This window comes from Homarus americanus, unplaced genomic scaffold (assembly GCF_018991925.1).
Source record: "Homarus americanus isolate GMGI-L3 unplaced genomic scaffold, GMGI_Hamer_2.0 scaffold45562, whole genome shotgun sequence".
NCBI lineage: Eukaryota > Metazoa > Arthropoda > Malacostraca > Decapoda > Nephropidae > Homarus > Homarus americanus.
Window position 1 is genome coordinate 1,566,144 of NW_024744839.1, and position 13,812 is coordinate 1,579,955.

The window sequence follows — 13,812 nt, forward strand, 5'->3', positions numbered from 1 at the left end:
CCTCCCCCCCCCGGCCAGGAAATGATATTCGCAGCCATTTTCAGACCCAAATCACCGCAAATTTTAAGGGCATGCTGTACAAGTTTTTGAGTCACACACAAAAAAAAATGGCACCCAATCCATCCCCTCTTTCTCTTGCACGATAACACAGTACAGTATACAGTACAGGTATTGTAGTATCAGTTCCTTTACATAATTAATGTAAGAGTCCAGGCAACTGTGAGTAAGCAGAAACTGACAGGCTCTTCTACTCGAGGTGTCGTCAATTTCCTAATTTAGTATAGATTTCCTTTCATCTTCCTTAATTAGTTTGTAAAGAATTTTGAGAAAATAATTTCTCCTACTTTCTTCCAGAGCATAGCGTGTGTTTAAATATGGCTCAAAATTTTTAATTACATTACTACAGTACAAAGAAAAATCAAAACTAACACAACATGTCTCAATATTCAAGCATGTGTAAGGTTGACTGCTATGAAAACTATTAAACCTTGATTTACTGTGTTTTTAAAGAAAATACAAAAGCAGATATTCCATTAAATTAGACTGACTTATTTTCTCTTTTGACTGTTACCCATTGGGGTATCTGTTGGCTTTCTGACATTTTTGAAATGGCTAACAACACAAAATTGCAATGTAAAACACAATAAACACCAGTGCATAGCTGTTGCTCATGTGGGTCCAGTCGCATCTGGCTGGCTTGAGTTCATGCAGGTGGCTTGGCCCATCACAGAAAATTTTAAATTTTCTCACAATCAGATCTTACATGTTGAACCAGTATTACTGCATACAGTATATGCAAAATTTTAACTGGATTGTTAAATACAACATTTTAAAAGAACGACTTACACCATCCAGTCATAACCCAGGGACTCCCTGTATCGTATACTACTGAAGTACTTATTAAACTACCAGTACAGTAGTATACATTACAGATATTCTCTATCAATTTATTGAGATTTTGTGTGTTATATATCTAGTTTAGTTTGTTTTGGTTGAGCAAGGTGTTTGAAAATAAGCCCCCATTAATGTCTCCCTTATAGAGCACCTATCTATTGGTTATTCCCCTTCACTACATGAAGTTTTACTTTATGGACACCTTCCCGGGAACACAACTCTTTCATTTAGCCAGGTCGGCTTGTACAGAACAGAGAATTTCCACGTTCTAGATTTGGGAACCACCAAATTTTCAAAATTAAGAATTCTGAATTCAGGAGTGCCAAATTGCAGAGATTACTGTGTTTATGCAGTAAAAATTGGCATACAACTTCAAACTGGTTCAGCATTTACACAAACAGTGAAAATATACAAATAGCAAACAAGTTCAATTTAAACAAACAAATCTTAATGCTCAGGTAAACAAAGATAGGTGGCAGTAGGCACTAGCAAAGGCAAATTTCTTTAAAAAAAGAAAAACGAGGGACACAAACCAGAATACTGTAGGAGAAGTGCTATTCCTCCACCAGATTTGCTTTATTTTTGAGGTAAGAAATAAGTTTTCTTCTATAGATATTTTTCCTTATGTGGCTGGATAGCCTGGGCAACTGTCTTTAAACTTTTACTGTTTCTATATAAATGTGAAAAGGATGGTAATTTAATTTAATAAAGTGTTTGTTGAATATCAGTGATGGTGTCAACAAACAAAACTGCAAATTCTAGGCTAAGGAATACCCCAAAGAGAGCTACACCTGTCAAGTAACAGTGTGGTGTGCTATTATTGCATGATACATCATTGGAGCATATTCTTTAAAGGAAATACTGTACTGTAACTGTGACGGTAAACTCTGAATGTACCTTAGATATGCTGCATAGCTTTCTTAATCTTGAATTACAGTACAGTACAGTAAGATCTAATATTTTGCGCGATTCATTTCGCAAGCACTACCTAATGCAACCAAGTCTTTATTTGACATAAAATATCATGAATTTATCGAGATCCAGCCATCTGACTGCTGGCCACCATCTTGAATGACATCACAGCCCTCATACCAGTTACAGTCATTTCTGCTACAACGCGTGTTTGTCAACGCAAATTGGTTGCAACGCGATTGATGAATAGGGGAACGCCGTTTGTAAAACGCAAACTTTTGCATACGAACGTTGGCTATAGCATGATTCCATCCTCAACAAAAAGGGGAGAGGGTTATAAAACAATTCTCCTTACTCCATCAGGGTTTACATGTGAGGTAAAAATTTTCATGTCAATAATCTCTTCAAAAAATTCATACAGTAGTTTATCCGTCATTGCTAACTTTAGTACTGTATTGCCACAATGATACAAAACAAATTAACCTTTAAAAAATTATCATGATCGTTAGGTTAGGTTCAGGTCCTCTCTCAATGACGATCTAATGTGGCAATCCCAATCTCCTAGGTCAACAACCGACATGACGTTATTTAGGTGCAAATTTAACGTGCTTCAAAGTTCTAATTTATTTTCCAATGTGTGACCCATTTGTTTAACAACACATGGAAGATAACTACGGCCATGTGTACACAGTACTGTACTGTATCTCACAATAAGTAAACCAATCATTAACTATTACTCTTGTTTTTATCATTTTGGACAACATTATCAGTAAATTTTCAGTTACTCATTTTAAATAATATCTTATTCATAATACTGTACGGTACTGTAATTGGCACCTCACTTTCTTTTGTAATGGTACTGTACATTCCTACCAGAATTAGACTTCAGTAAAGTGCAGTGTACAGTAATAGGTATCTCAAGATTTATACAAGGATATAGAGGCAGTGGCTTATTGGCCACTGGGTCCACCAATAATGTGTTGTTTTTAGATACATACTATGCACCATACAACTATGACTAAAAACACAAAAATCATTAATCTGAATTGGGTAGTCTTGTATTTAATTAATGTAAAATCACTTGGCAACTCCTTTCATCCCAGAAAAAAAAAGATACAGTACTGTACAATATTATACTGTTGTTCATAAAATGAACCAAATTAACAACCTAAAATAGTAGTTATCTTCTATCATCAACAAAAAATTTATTTTTTATTAACCCTTACGCCCCGGGTGAAAGCCGGGCCGGCACGTGCGCCATTTCCCGCCACTGTTTGAATGCCCATCGCAGGTTAACAGGTACCAGCGTGACTATTTGTCTGTCACAGCACACGGAGAGAAACGTGGGTGGGTTCAGAGCAATCAGTAACCATTTCCCAGTCATCAAAGAGAGTCACCCGTCATCTTCCACTCCAATCGAGCATCCCTGCCATGGGTTGGATGATAGCCAGGTAAGGAAAAACCTATTTGATGTGAGTGCTGTAGTGGTCGAATCTGGTGAAAGTGGTGAGGAAGGCAGTGATTATATGCCTAGTGATCCTGATGATAGCATCGAGTTAGATGATGTATGGGAGACAGGTGAGGATGAACATGACGCTAGCAGCGAGGCCCAGCCAGGACGACGTATCCCCGCCGTGCGCTCACGGCTCAGACAGGGAACAATGGATACCTTTCTTTGATCTGAGGGCAGTAATTTTCAGCCTGGCATCCCTGATTTCAGACAATCATCAGGTGGAATTACTCCTGACTTTCCTTGTACAGAGGAATCACGTGAGATGGACTATTTTGTGCTTACTTTGATGGTGCAATCATGGACTTACTGTGAACGAATGTGATAACGTGGTGTAAGGAGTGTGACGTTGGTCTGTGTAAACCATGCTTTATGGAGTACCACTCTAAGAAAACATTCTTAAACAATGTGGCACGTGCTTGTAAATAATAGTGTAAGTGTATATGTAAGGAACAAAGTGTAACTACCCACGAGCACTGGCAGACAGCTAGTTAGGCGTCAGAGTATCACCAACACAACCACGTATCATCATCATCATCATCATCATCATCATCATCATCACCACCACCACCACCACCACCACCACCACCACCACCACCACCACCACCTCAGCACCCTACGGGTGGTCAGAGGGAAGCTTCTTGGTAAGTACCTTCTTTTCTTGTTTATTTTTCATTGTTTGTCCATATTATCATGTTGTATCAAAGTAATACAGTATTACGAAAAGGAGTGTAGTTGTATTGTAGTGTAGTATTACTGGATGATAATGCTATGATTATGTTATAAATGTATTTATTTGTGGAATTATTATTCCCATAATTATTTGTATACCATCCATGCTCTCCCAAACACAAAGACAGCCTGGCGACAGACTGCGTATGTTTGTCGCCGAGCACATTTTATGAAAAGTAATGGAAATAAAATACATTCTAAATGAATAATTTATGGAAAATAAGTATTATGATCAGTAAATATATACATTGTTGGCCATCCCGGACACAAGGCAAGCGGAAAAATGACACCTTATGTGTGTTGTGACCGCAAGCGCTCGAAGCAAAAAAAAAAAAAAACTTTCCCCTTATTTGCCTCATCACTGAGGTGCCACGGAAGTTTCTAAAGGGGCAATGCAGAATATAGTTTTTCTTACATCTTTTTGATTGTTTTGTTATTTATGAAATTAAAAAAATTATTTTTGGAAAAGTTGATTCTTCTCATTTTACTCAGCGTGGGGAGTATGGCCAGCAACACGCTAGCCCAGGGCACAAGGGTTAAAGAAAACAATGAGTCCATTCTCAAACTAGCATGGTAGAGAAATGACAGCATTTATAGTGTCGGAATGGTTCTTTTGGCACAATTTAATTATATTCTATCTTAGAAAATAAAATAAGAAATAACTTGAATAGTTTAGATTGTAAAAATATTTTGCTATTTGCTAGCTACACAATGTTACTTAAGTTTTGGGTGTTGGTGGTACAGCAATAACGAGCGTAACTCTCGCCAATATGTCAAGGGTTTGAGCCTCAGCCAGGACACTCGCGAGAAGGGAGTTAGCCAGTGTGACCCTCACTACCAAACATCACAGGTTTTTCAGTTTCCTCCTGTACTAACACTGGATAGACCTCCCCCCGAATGGCTAGTAAGCTAAGTGGCAAAAATCATAAATAAAATAAATAAATAAATGGTGCCACATGTAATATCACTAAAAAAATTTTGGCCACAATAATTTCAGGGAAGATGTGTTCAGGGTGTTAAATTAATCTATTCATGCTGTGTAAGAGATTGTGTTGGAGAAAATATACATACACAAAAAGTTTATGAGTTCCTGTGATCCTTTAATGTGAATATGTACAAAAAAGAGAAAATCTTAGGAAAAGCAACAATAATCTCTGAAAGAAACCATTAGCCAATATATATATTTAAAGGTATCAGGCAGACACAGGGTGAAGAGCAGCTGCTCCATGCCCCCAAAAAATAAACAAAAATAGTAAAAGTGAAGTGATGCAAAATGTATTCCTCATGCAGTTTTTTTTATTATGTTTCTCAAGGTAAGGAAGCTTTTATTTCCATGGAGAAATTTCATCAGGTAGCTGCTAAGGTTGGACCAATCTCTTCAAGTATTATCCCAAAAAAATTTCAATGAAAGAAACTATTCAACCTCAAGGGATATTAGTAGGAGCTTAAGGCCATATCAGAGGTTGGAATGAGCGCCCATCGATTAGTGGGTACGGTATTATTTTACTTGTTACCACTAAACTAATCTTGTGAATTTTATAGTTGCAATCAGTAAGTTTGATAATTCCAAGACATTTTTCTGCAATAACATTTCTGGGAACACCCCCCAGTTAAGTTAGGTTAGATTTAAAACTATTTTTCCAATGTTTCTTTGTGTGTGTGCTTTGAATACTTTATACTTTTATTTTTATATAAAATCTCTAGATTCTAAGATGGGAAGGAGAGGGAAGGGGGGGGGCTTATCTCAAAAACTATTGATTTGTGCCAGAAATGAAGGTCAAATTATTTCATAACATATCAAAATCTATTGGAAAAACATAATTTCAACTTTGATTTCGTATAGTGGCAACAAGTGAAAATTTACCAATTTGGGTTAATATCTGTCTATTGACTGTCCGCAGGTTCCCGCCATGTTTACCCGAGGTTATACTCCTCACTAGAGTCAGTTGTCTCCTCCTTACAGGTTAGGTTAGGTTGGATAGGTTGGTTCTTTTGGTATGAGAATAGGTTTTCTTTTGTGTTTTACTCAAATCTGACCTCCATTTTTGTGCAAATTATCTGTTTCTGTTAAAAATTAAGTTAATTTTGTGCAAAAAATGCTAATTTGCAAAAGTACTGAAGGTCAGATTTGAGTAAAACACCCAGAAAAACGTAAAAAAAAAAAATTCTCATTCCAAAACTTGAGAACAGTCAATGGACGAATATTTACCCCAATTTGTGTTCATTGGAAACAAAATGGTAATGTTTAAATTATGCAAAATGAACTGCTTGAGCACTTTTTGTCAGTTTCATGAGGTAAAAAATATAATTGTTTTATGGCAAATGTCATACAACAGGTAGTTAAGGAGCCCAATTTTCTGGATTTACCCTTTAAGTTAAGCAGTCTAGTTTGCTTCATTTTATCACCAGTGTATTATATGGCACAGCAGCATCTGGAACTTTAAAGTTCCTCAACTTGCCGAATGTAAACAAAAGTGTTCATGAATTTCCACCCATTAATACAATACTACACCACAAAGAAAATTTGCACTAAAAACTACCTCAACAAACTTGTAATACATATAAGCAAACATATCAAAAGATACCACAAAAAATACATCCAACTACTGTAATAAGGTAGTGTTCCTTTCAGACACCTTTACTATCACAATACAGTACAGTACTCTAAATATATCTAAGGCAAAAGGCTCCTGAAAATACTGTACATTAAATCATCACTTCTCACATAATATTTAGGTTCGAAATTGCTTTCTGTTCCTGTAAAGATGCCATGTATCATGGTTAATATAGAGAAAATCTGTACCTAAACAACAACAGGTGATGAGCTGAGTCACTAGCAGTGGTTGGCCCCGGCTGGCTGGGTCACCAACCACTTGTCCTCTGCATCACAACCTCCTTCATCACTATGTTAAGATGACTGACTGACACAATTCAACATACATTCTATGAGGTGATTATTTAAACTATTTTGACAACTTTCAAAAGAAAAAATTTCCGTGCTGATATTTATTGAGCACCCCTTGAGACAAGAGAACTAACATTATTATTAATTTAGCAACCAGTGCTATTTACTACAGAATGTAAATACTTTTAGAGTGCCTTTTAAATATGACTACCAAGGTAAGCCTGGCCTGAATAAAGCTAACTGTTAACAGGACATGAGTGTCTGGCGAGGTGTGGCGTCTCTGTCTGGGTGGGTGACCGAGGGCCGCCACAAAACACTACACTCTTCTCGCTCCATCATATCAACCACTTCCTTTTTAACATCACCTTCACGTTCTTTGGGTGTTATTAAAATGAGTGAAATAGTATTACTCACCAAACACACGGAGTAGGGTGCGTTATTCAGGATATTCTACGTTAGTTACAACGCCCGATGGGAGTAGTCGGAAGTCTTGGCTGTTTACAGGACAGTTGCCACCATTAGGTTATAAAAATTTACGAAAATGTTATTATGCCTTTAAGATGGACTATATGCGCTGAATAAATGTTCAATATTTATTTTTATTATTCTTGTATTTTAATATTTATTTTTGATGAAGGGAAGTTGTAGATATAAATGACAATAATAAGCAGAACAAAGAAGCCTTGGAGCCTGCCGCCATCTTGATGGTTAGAGCTGGCAACACGGGGTTCCAACACTCCAGGGCCAGTGGTGGAGAGCCTTCACCAATGGTTAACTTACAACATCCACTACACTGTCAACCATCACAACCTCCATAGTTGTGACAAGTTATCAAATTATCTTCAACAGGGATTTATGAAGGCAAAACATGTTACAAAAAAGGGTACTTTGCATTCTTACGTGAGCGTAAAGACAAAAAAATCTTATTTACCATTAAATTTTACAACTTTCACGAAAGAATATATCCTCAGGCAAGTAAATCGCATTTTCAAAAAGTTACAAAGTACATGTAGTTTTTATATACTTGAATATGTTCATTGTAGGAAAGAATTTGTCAACTATATCTGCCATTCATAAATTTGTTTAAGTTGCCCTTTTCAGTTAATTAACGTAAAAGTTTAAATAAGTTTCAAGAAAAACAACTTCTTTAATTGTCCATAAAATTCTTTTCATACCATAGAATTAGTTATTTTAGTCAATATGTTTTCTTGTATCAAATTAATCAGATAAAGAGCAAAAATTGCTATCCGGGATCCATGGGTGAGGGAAATATATCTCAATAAATTTGGACAAAGAACAACCAATGTTATTCATAATTTCACCACTTAACATCTTACTATCTCGCCTATAGCTGTTAAGGCGGTTGTTGTGTTCTTTATTTCTTTGGTATGACCTTTATTGTACAATGTTGTACTACAGGAGGAGGAGGAGAACTATCACACTAGGTCACCCTTCTCAGTCACAGGCAGGAGTCGAACCCAGGACGTAAAAGATAAGCGCGTTATTTTATATTGGAATTTGTAAATATGCACTTGTGATATATCTTTAAGCGTTTTACATGAAAAATACAGATACTCGTCTCTCGGTATGGAAATGTATGTGGCCCTGTCATGCATCCTCCATAACGCCCGTCTCTCTCCCTCGCCTCCCCAACAGTGTTGCCATTTTAGCGGTTTTTCCCGCTAAATCTAGATGTTTGACCACCCACCATTTAGCGGGTAAATTTGCTGTCCACCTTTTGTTAGCGGGTTTTTTTTTGCGGATTTAACTGATGTCTGGCGGATTTCCAACTGTTTTAGTTATATAATTATACTTGCATAAGTATAGACAGTCAGTGGAAGGATCTCACTCTTGTGAAGTGGAATGGAGTTTCACAAATGTCCTGTTTTGGAATAAAGTACATAACTACATGGACGCATCACTTTGTAATCCATTCAAGGAGTCGGCAGAGTTTGCTTTATCAGTTCTCGTCATACCCGACTCTAATGCTGAAGTAGAAAGGATATTCAGCCAGTTAAATACAGTGAAAAATTAACTTCGAAACAGAATGAGAAAAAAATGGCTAATGCTCTCCTTGCAATACGAGCACGTTTGAAAATAAATGAAAAGACTTGTTTTGAATATGAAATACCGGCTGATATCTTGAAATTGATTGGAACTAGCAATGCATACGTCAGTGAACCAATCCTGAAATCAACACCAAGATCAAGTACATCTCGAGAGGAAACAGGTAGAGAAATTTGATGATTCCTCTCTCTTCCTGTTTTAAAGGTAGGCCATGCATATCCTTTGATGTTGATTATACATTCATATTAATTTTGTGACATTATGCCCGCCGGTGTGTTAAGTAGCTATACTTCTATGTGCCATACTTTCTATATTTATTCTATATATTTAAATATATTAATCAGTTTAATTGTCTATATATCTATATACGGTATATGTAAAGAGGGTAACACATGCTATTATCTGTACAGTTACAATCTAGCTGGTTAGGGGTCAAATCAAATGGGTTTAGGGGTCTCATATAGCGGGTATGTAAATTTGTAGATGGCAACACTGCTTCCGTACTTGTACCACGTAGTAGTGTAGTACACGTACACACTGCCACGCCCCCGACCCTCACCCATCCCCTCCCGCCTCTACTACTACAACGCCCTCTGAACCTCTCCCAGTCCCCTACCCACTAGTACCTCTCCTAAGATTCCAGTACCTCCCCCACCCTTCTGCCATGCTCAAAGCGATTCTAACACGCTCACAGCCTCACACTTCCCCCAAGTCAATCCCTAGGCTTTCTAACATTACGCAAAATAAAAATTCAAGACACTTGGCAGCATATCACACCTGAAACTTAGGACAGGTGTTAAGGGAGAACATGAGAGAAGCAATTAATGTCTTGTTACGGGACCATAGATTATGGTCAGGGGATTAACATGGTCACTTTTCTTAGGCCAGGTCATGATAAATCTGAATAGGTCAGTGGATTTACATGTTACCAATTTCCCCGTAGTAAATCCACTTAACCTGATGACATGTTTGACTATTCAAGCCTCATATCCATGCCCTTTAAAATTGAAGAATTTCAAATTAAAAATGATGCAGGGTTAAATTTTGAAGTTTATGATGATATCTCAGTTTTGGATTGGTTTATCAGACACAGCACGTTAAATTGAGCTAGCAGTGTGTTTGTATAATTTAGAACAACCTCTGCCTGCGAGGCAACTTCCTCTTTGGAGTTATATTTAAATCCGATTATCGTAACAGTATTTAAAACTTTATCCAAGAAAACTGTGTGCTGTTCTTTAATTACACACACCACCATGTAAAGAGAAGTAATCAATGTATGCTCACATATTGGCTCGTCTTGTGTTGGTTAATTGCAATAATATTATATTGTTAGATACAGTATAACAGGGTTGCAGCTTGTTTTTAAGTTCAATATATATAGAAATAAAAAAGGGTCGGTGTTCATCTTTAGACTCCTCATTGGTGTGGGCAAGCAAATTTCTTTCATAATTCGTCAGGACAAGTAAAAAGATACCAGGGCAACTTGGGCAAGCACAAAGTACATTTCAAAAGTCGACTGAAAATGAAGATGTTAGTTTGGCGTTGGTTTCTACTCTTCTTCTGTAGAATTCTCATGTGGAACTTCCCAGAAAAGCATTATAAGTTTTAGTGGTATTAGTTGGGTCTCCAAGAAATTCAACTAATAGGCAGTACAGTACAGTACATACAGGTACATTACTTCTTGAGGAGCCATTTTCAAGAGTTTAGGTTAGAGAAGTAAAATGGTTTGACGGACTAATTAGTACTAATATTTGTTAGTAATCTTCTGATGAATCATTTTACAGCTGATATATCAGCATCATATGAATGTGTTCTGGTTACAATGTTAGAAATAAATGAAGCTTCATATCTTCGTGGTTTTATAGGGATCTTTCCTGATCCTTCGTTTTATGATGATTATTGAAACCTCTACAGGTTACTTGGTACATTATTTGGAACCAGTTCTCAGCTTCGTTAATTAATTAGAACATTTTGGTAGATGAGTTGGAACTGGCATCTATTAAGGGAGATTTTCTCTAGTCTTAGGCTTGGAAGAGTGAGTTTCAGAGCTACAGCCTGTAAGCTATGACTATAGTACAGTATTTTAGTTTAATTTATTTTGGTCTTGCTGTTGAGTGAACATGTTTGAAACTGTGTGTAAAGTTCTTAGTTAAGAATAAAGTAACTAACTTAAGGCCAGCATGTATTCCAATCACACCCTGGATGTGGGAAGATGGTTCATTTATTCATTATTTCCTATCAATTCTTTCACTGTTATCTCAGAAATACTGAATGCTTTCAGATACCTTTACAAACATTATTATTTCTCTGTACAGTACTAACATACATGATTTACCTAATGGCCACCCATGACCAGTCCACCCATAAATGAAACTGTGACCAATTGTTGGTTCCCTTTGCAAATATAAAGTACACTATAAAAGGTTGAAAATTATGTTTTAGAGCTTTATTAAAAAATCTTTACATACTTATTGACACTGAAAACATATTTCAGTATCTATGTATTACTCTAGCATAAAAGGTACCAATATAAAAACTAATACAGTATCTGGATTCAGCTGAATTCAAGAAGTCCCCATTATTCATTTTTTCATTTCGCAAATTCGTCACTCATCAATTGAGGAATACTTTATTGTTATTTGTCATTTACATCTTTCACATTCTTAATTCCGACTACTTGCCATGACAGAGTAATAAATTAACATACTGTATACTGTATAAATACAGTTACAGTAAAATGAAAATACAATTACAGTACGTACCAGTACATTATATTGTACAGTAAATGTAATTAAAATTTAAAAAAAACTTTAATTTCCTTTGGTACATATACGGGGGCAATCAGTGTATGTACTGTACCTTATGTAAGCTCGACATCACATGAGCACCCAAGCTGGCAGTTATCCAAACCGGCAAGCAAATATGGCACTAATATTCCGGCTAGCTACACTTAAAGCAGTCACACGAGGCGAGTCGAATTCCATCATCACACAAACATAAGCATTCAAGATGGCTCTCAGTGACCATATTACTGTGGCAACTATACCTGTCGTTGTTATTTTGGGCTGTAACAAACATAGGCAAAAAGGAAAACATTCGCATACTTTTCCATAAACTTGCTAGAAGAAGGACTACAAGTGTGTCACTAGCAAAATGTAAATATTGCTGTTCACAGTTAATTATGTATTCACAAATTATTACATGTATTTTATACATTGTGGTACAGTATTTTTAAAGTTGGTCATAAGGATATACATACAACAAATAACCATACACAGTACTGTACTGTACTGTATTAGTAGCTCTCCTTTGAACTCGAAAGTGATGCCGATTTTGGGTAAGTGAAGAACAACATGTCAGAGTTGAGAAAAACTGTGAACACTACCTGAAATCTCCCGATCCATTGCTGGTTTGAAAATTGCCTGTTTAGGTGTTCGTATGATGCCGCCTTTAAACAAACAAGACACTCCGGTTACAAATATATAGTGTACAGATTTACATTTAGCTAAATATCTTTTTATGTACCTTCAATTACTTTATTCTTTTCACCAGTGATCGGCCCGTCAGCCCCTTGGACAATGTCACATCTGTTATACACTGTTGGCAAATACAGTACTGGGTATGCACCGACTCCAGGATGTATCTGAACCTACACCAGTGTTGGTCTGGTCTTCAATGAGCTCACGCTCAGTGCTGTCACATTCTTTGGCAAATATTTCTAAACTTGTGGCTTCATTAACCTAAGTGCTATGACTTCTAGCAGGGTTGGTATCACAAGTTCCAGGTATGAACACTCAACTGAGTACTCCAATGTCTTCTGAGGTGCTCATAAACTTCTATAGGTTATCCCTTACCTGCCTATAGTGTATGTCATTTATGAAACAAACAAACAGCAATAGTCCCAGTACACTACCCTGTGGTGCCCATGGATACATATGATTTCATGCCATTAATCATCACATACAATACTGCTTGCAGTCATGAAGAGTCTTGGATCCATGCTTTTTTTTTTTTATGGGAAATAGCCCACGCGGGCACACGTCATTGACCCACATCAGGGCCTGGGGGGCGAAAAAATAAGAATAAAAAGAAATTACAAATAGAAAAGAAAAAGATCATATTAATCTACACAACGAAGATGCCGGAAAACCAGCTTTTTAAAGCAAGACAGAGTGTATGAGTGTGGAAATACAGAAGAAGGCAGAGCATTCCACAGTTTGGCTATGTGAGGAAAGAAGGAAGCACCATAATGGGTTATTCTAGTGTGACCGACATCCACAGAGAAATGGTGGGCACCGTGGGCAAAACGTGTGTTACGAGCCCACGGCCTTGCCGGCGGTACGCAGGATGCCAAATCCACCAAACATTGCCCATTAAAGTACCTGGAAAAGAGAGAGAGTGAAGCAACATTGTGGCATAGAGAAAGGGAAGATTGTCAATTAAAGGAGGAGAGTTAATAAGATGAAATGCCTTTGATTCCACCCTATCTAACAGTTGGACAGAAGAAGAGCCACCCCAGATATGAGAGCAGTACTAAGATGCTCCCCAAAACTCTACCCCTCCTATTTAATTTTCAGCCTTTAATGGGGGTATGCTGTCAAAAGCCTTGGCAAGGTTTAGGTATATACTGTACTCTATTATCAATATTGCTACCCAGCTCCATGTCCTGTGTCCACAAATCCAGCACCTTAAGTAATTGCACCAAACAGGAGCATCAAGGTATAAAACCATGTTGGCATTCCTATACAAGGATATTTTATAGTAGATGTTGCATTACACCTTCTCATATAAT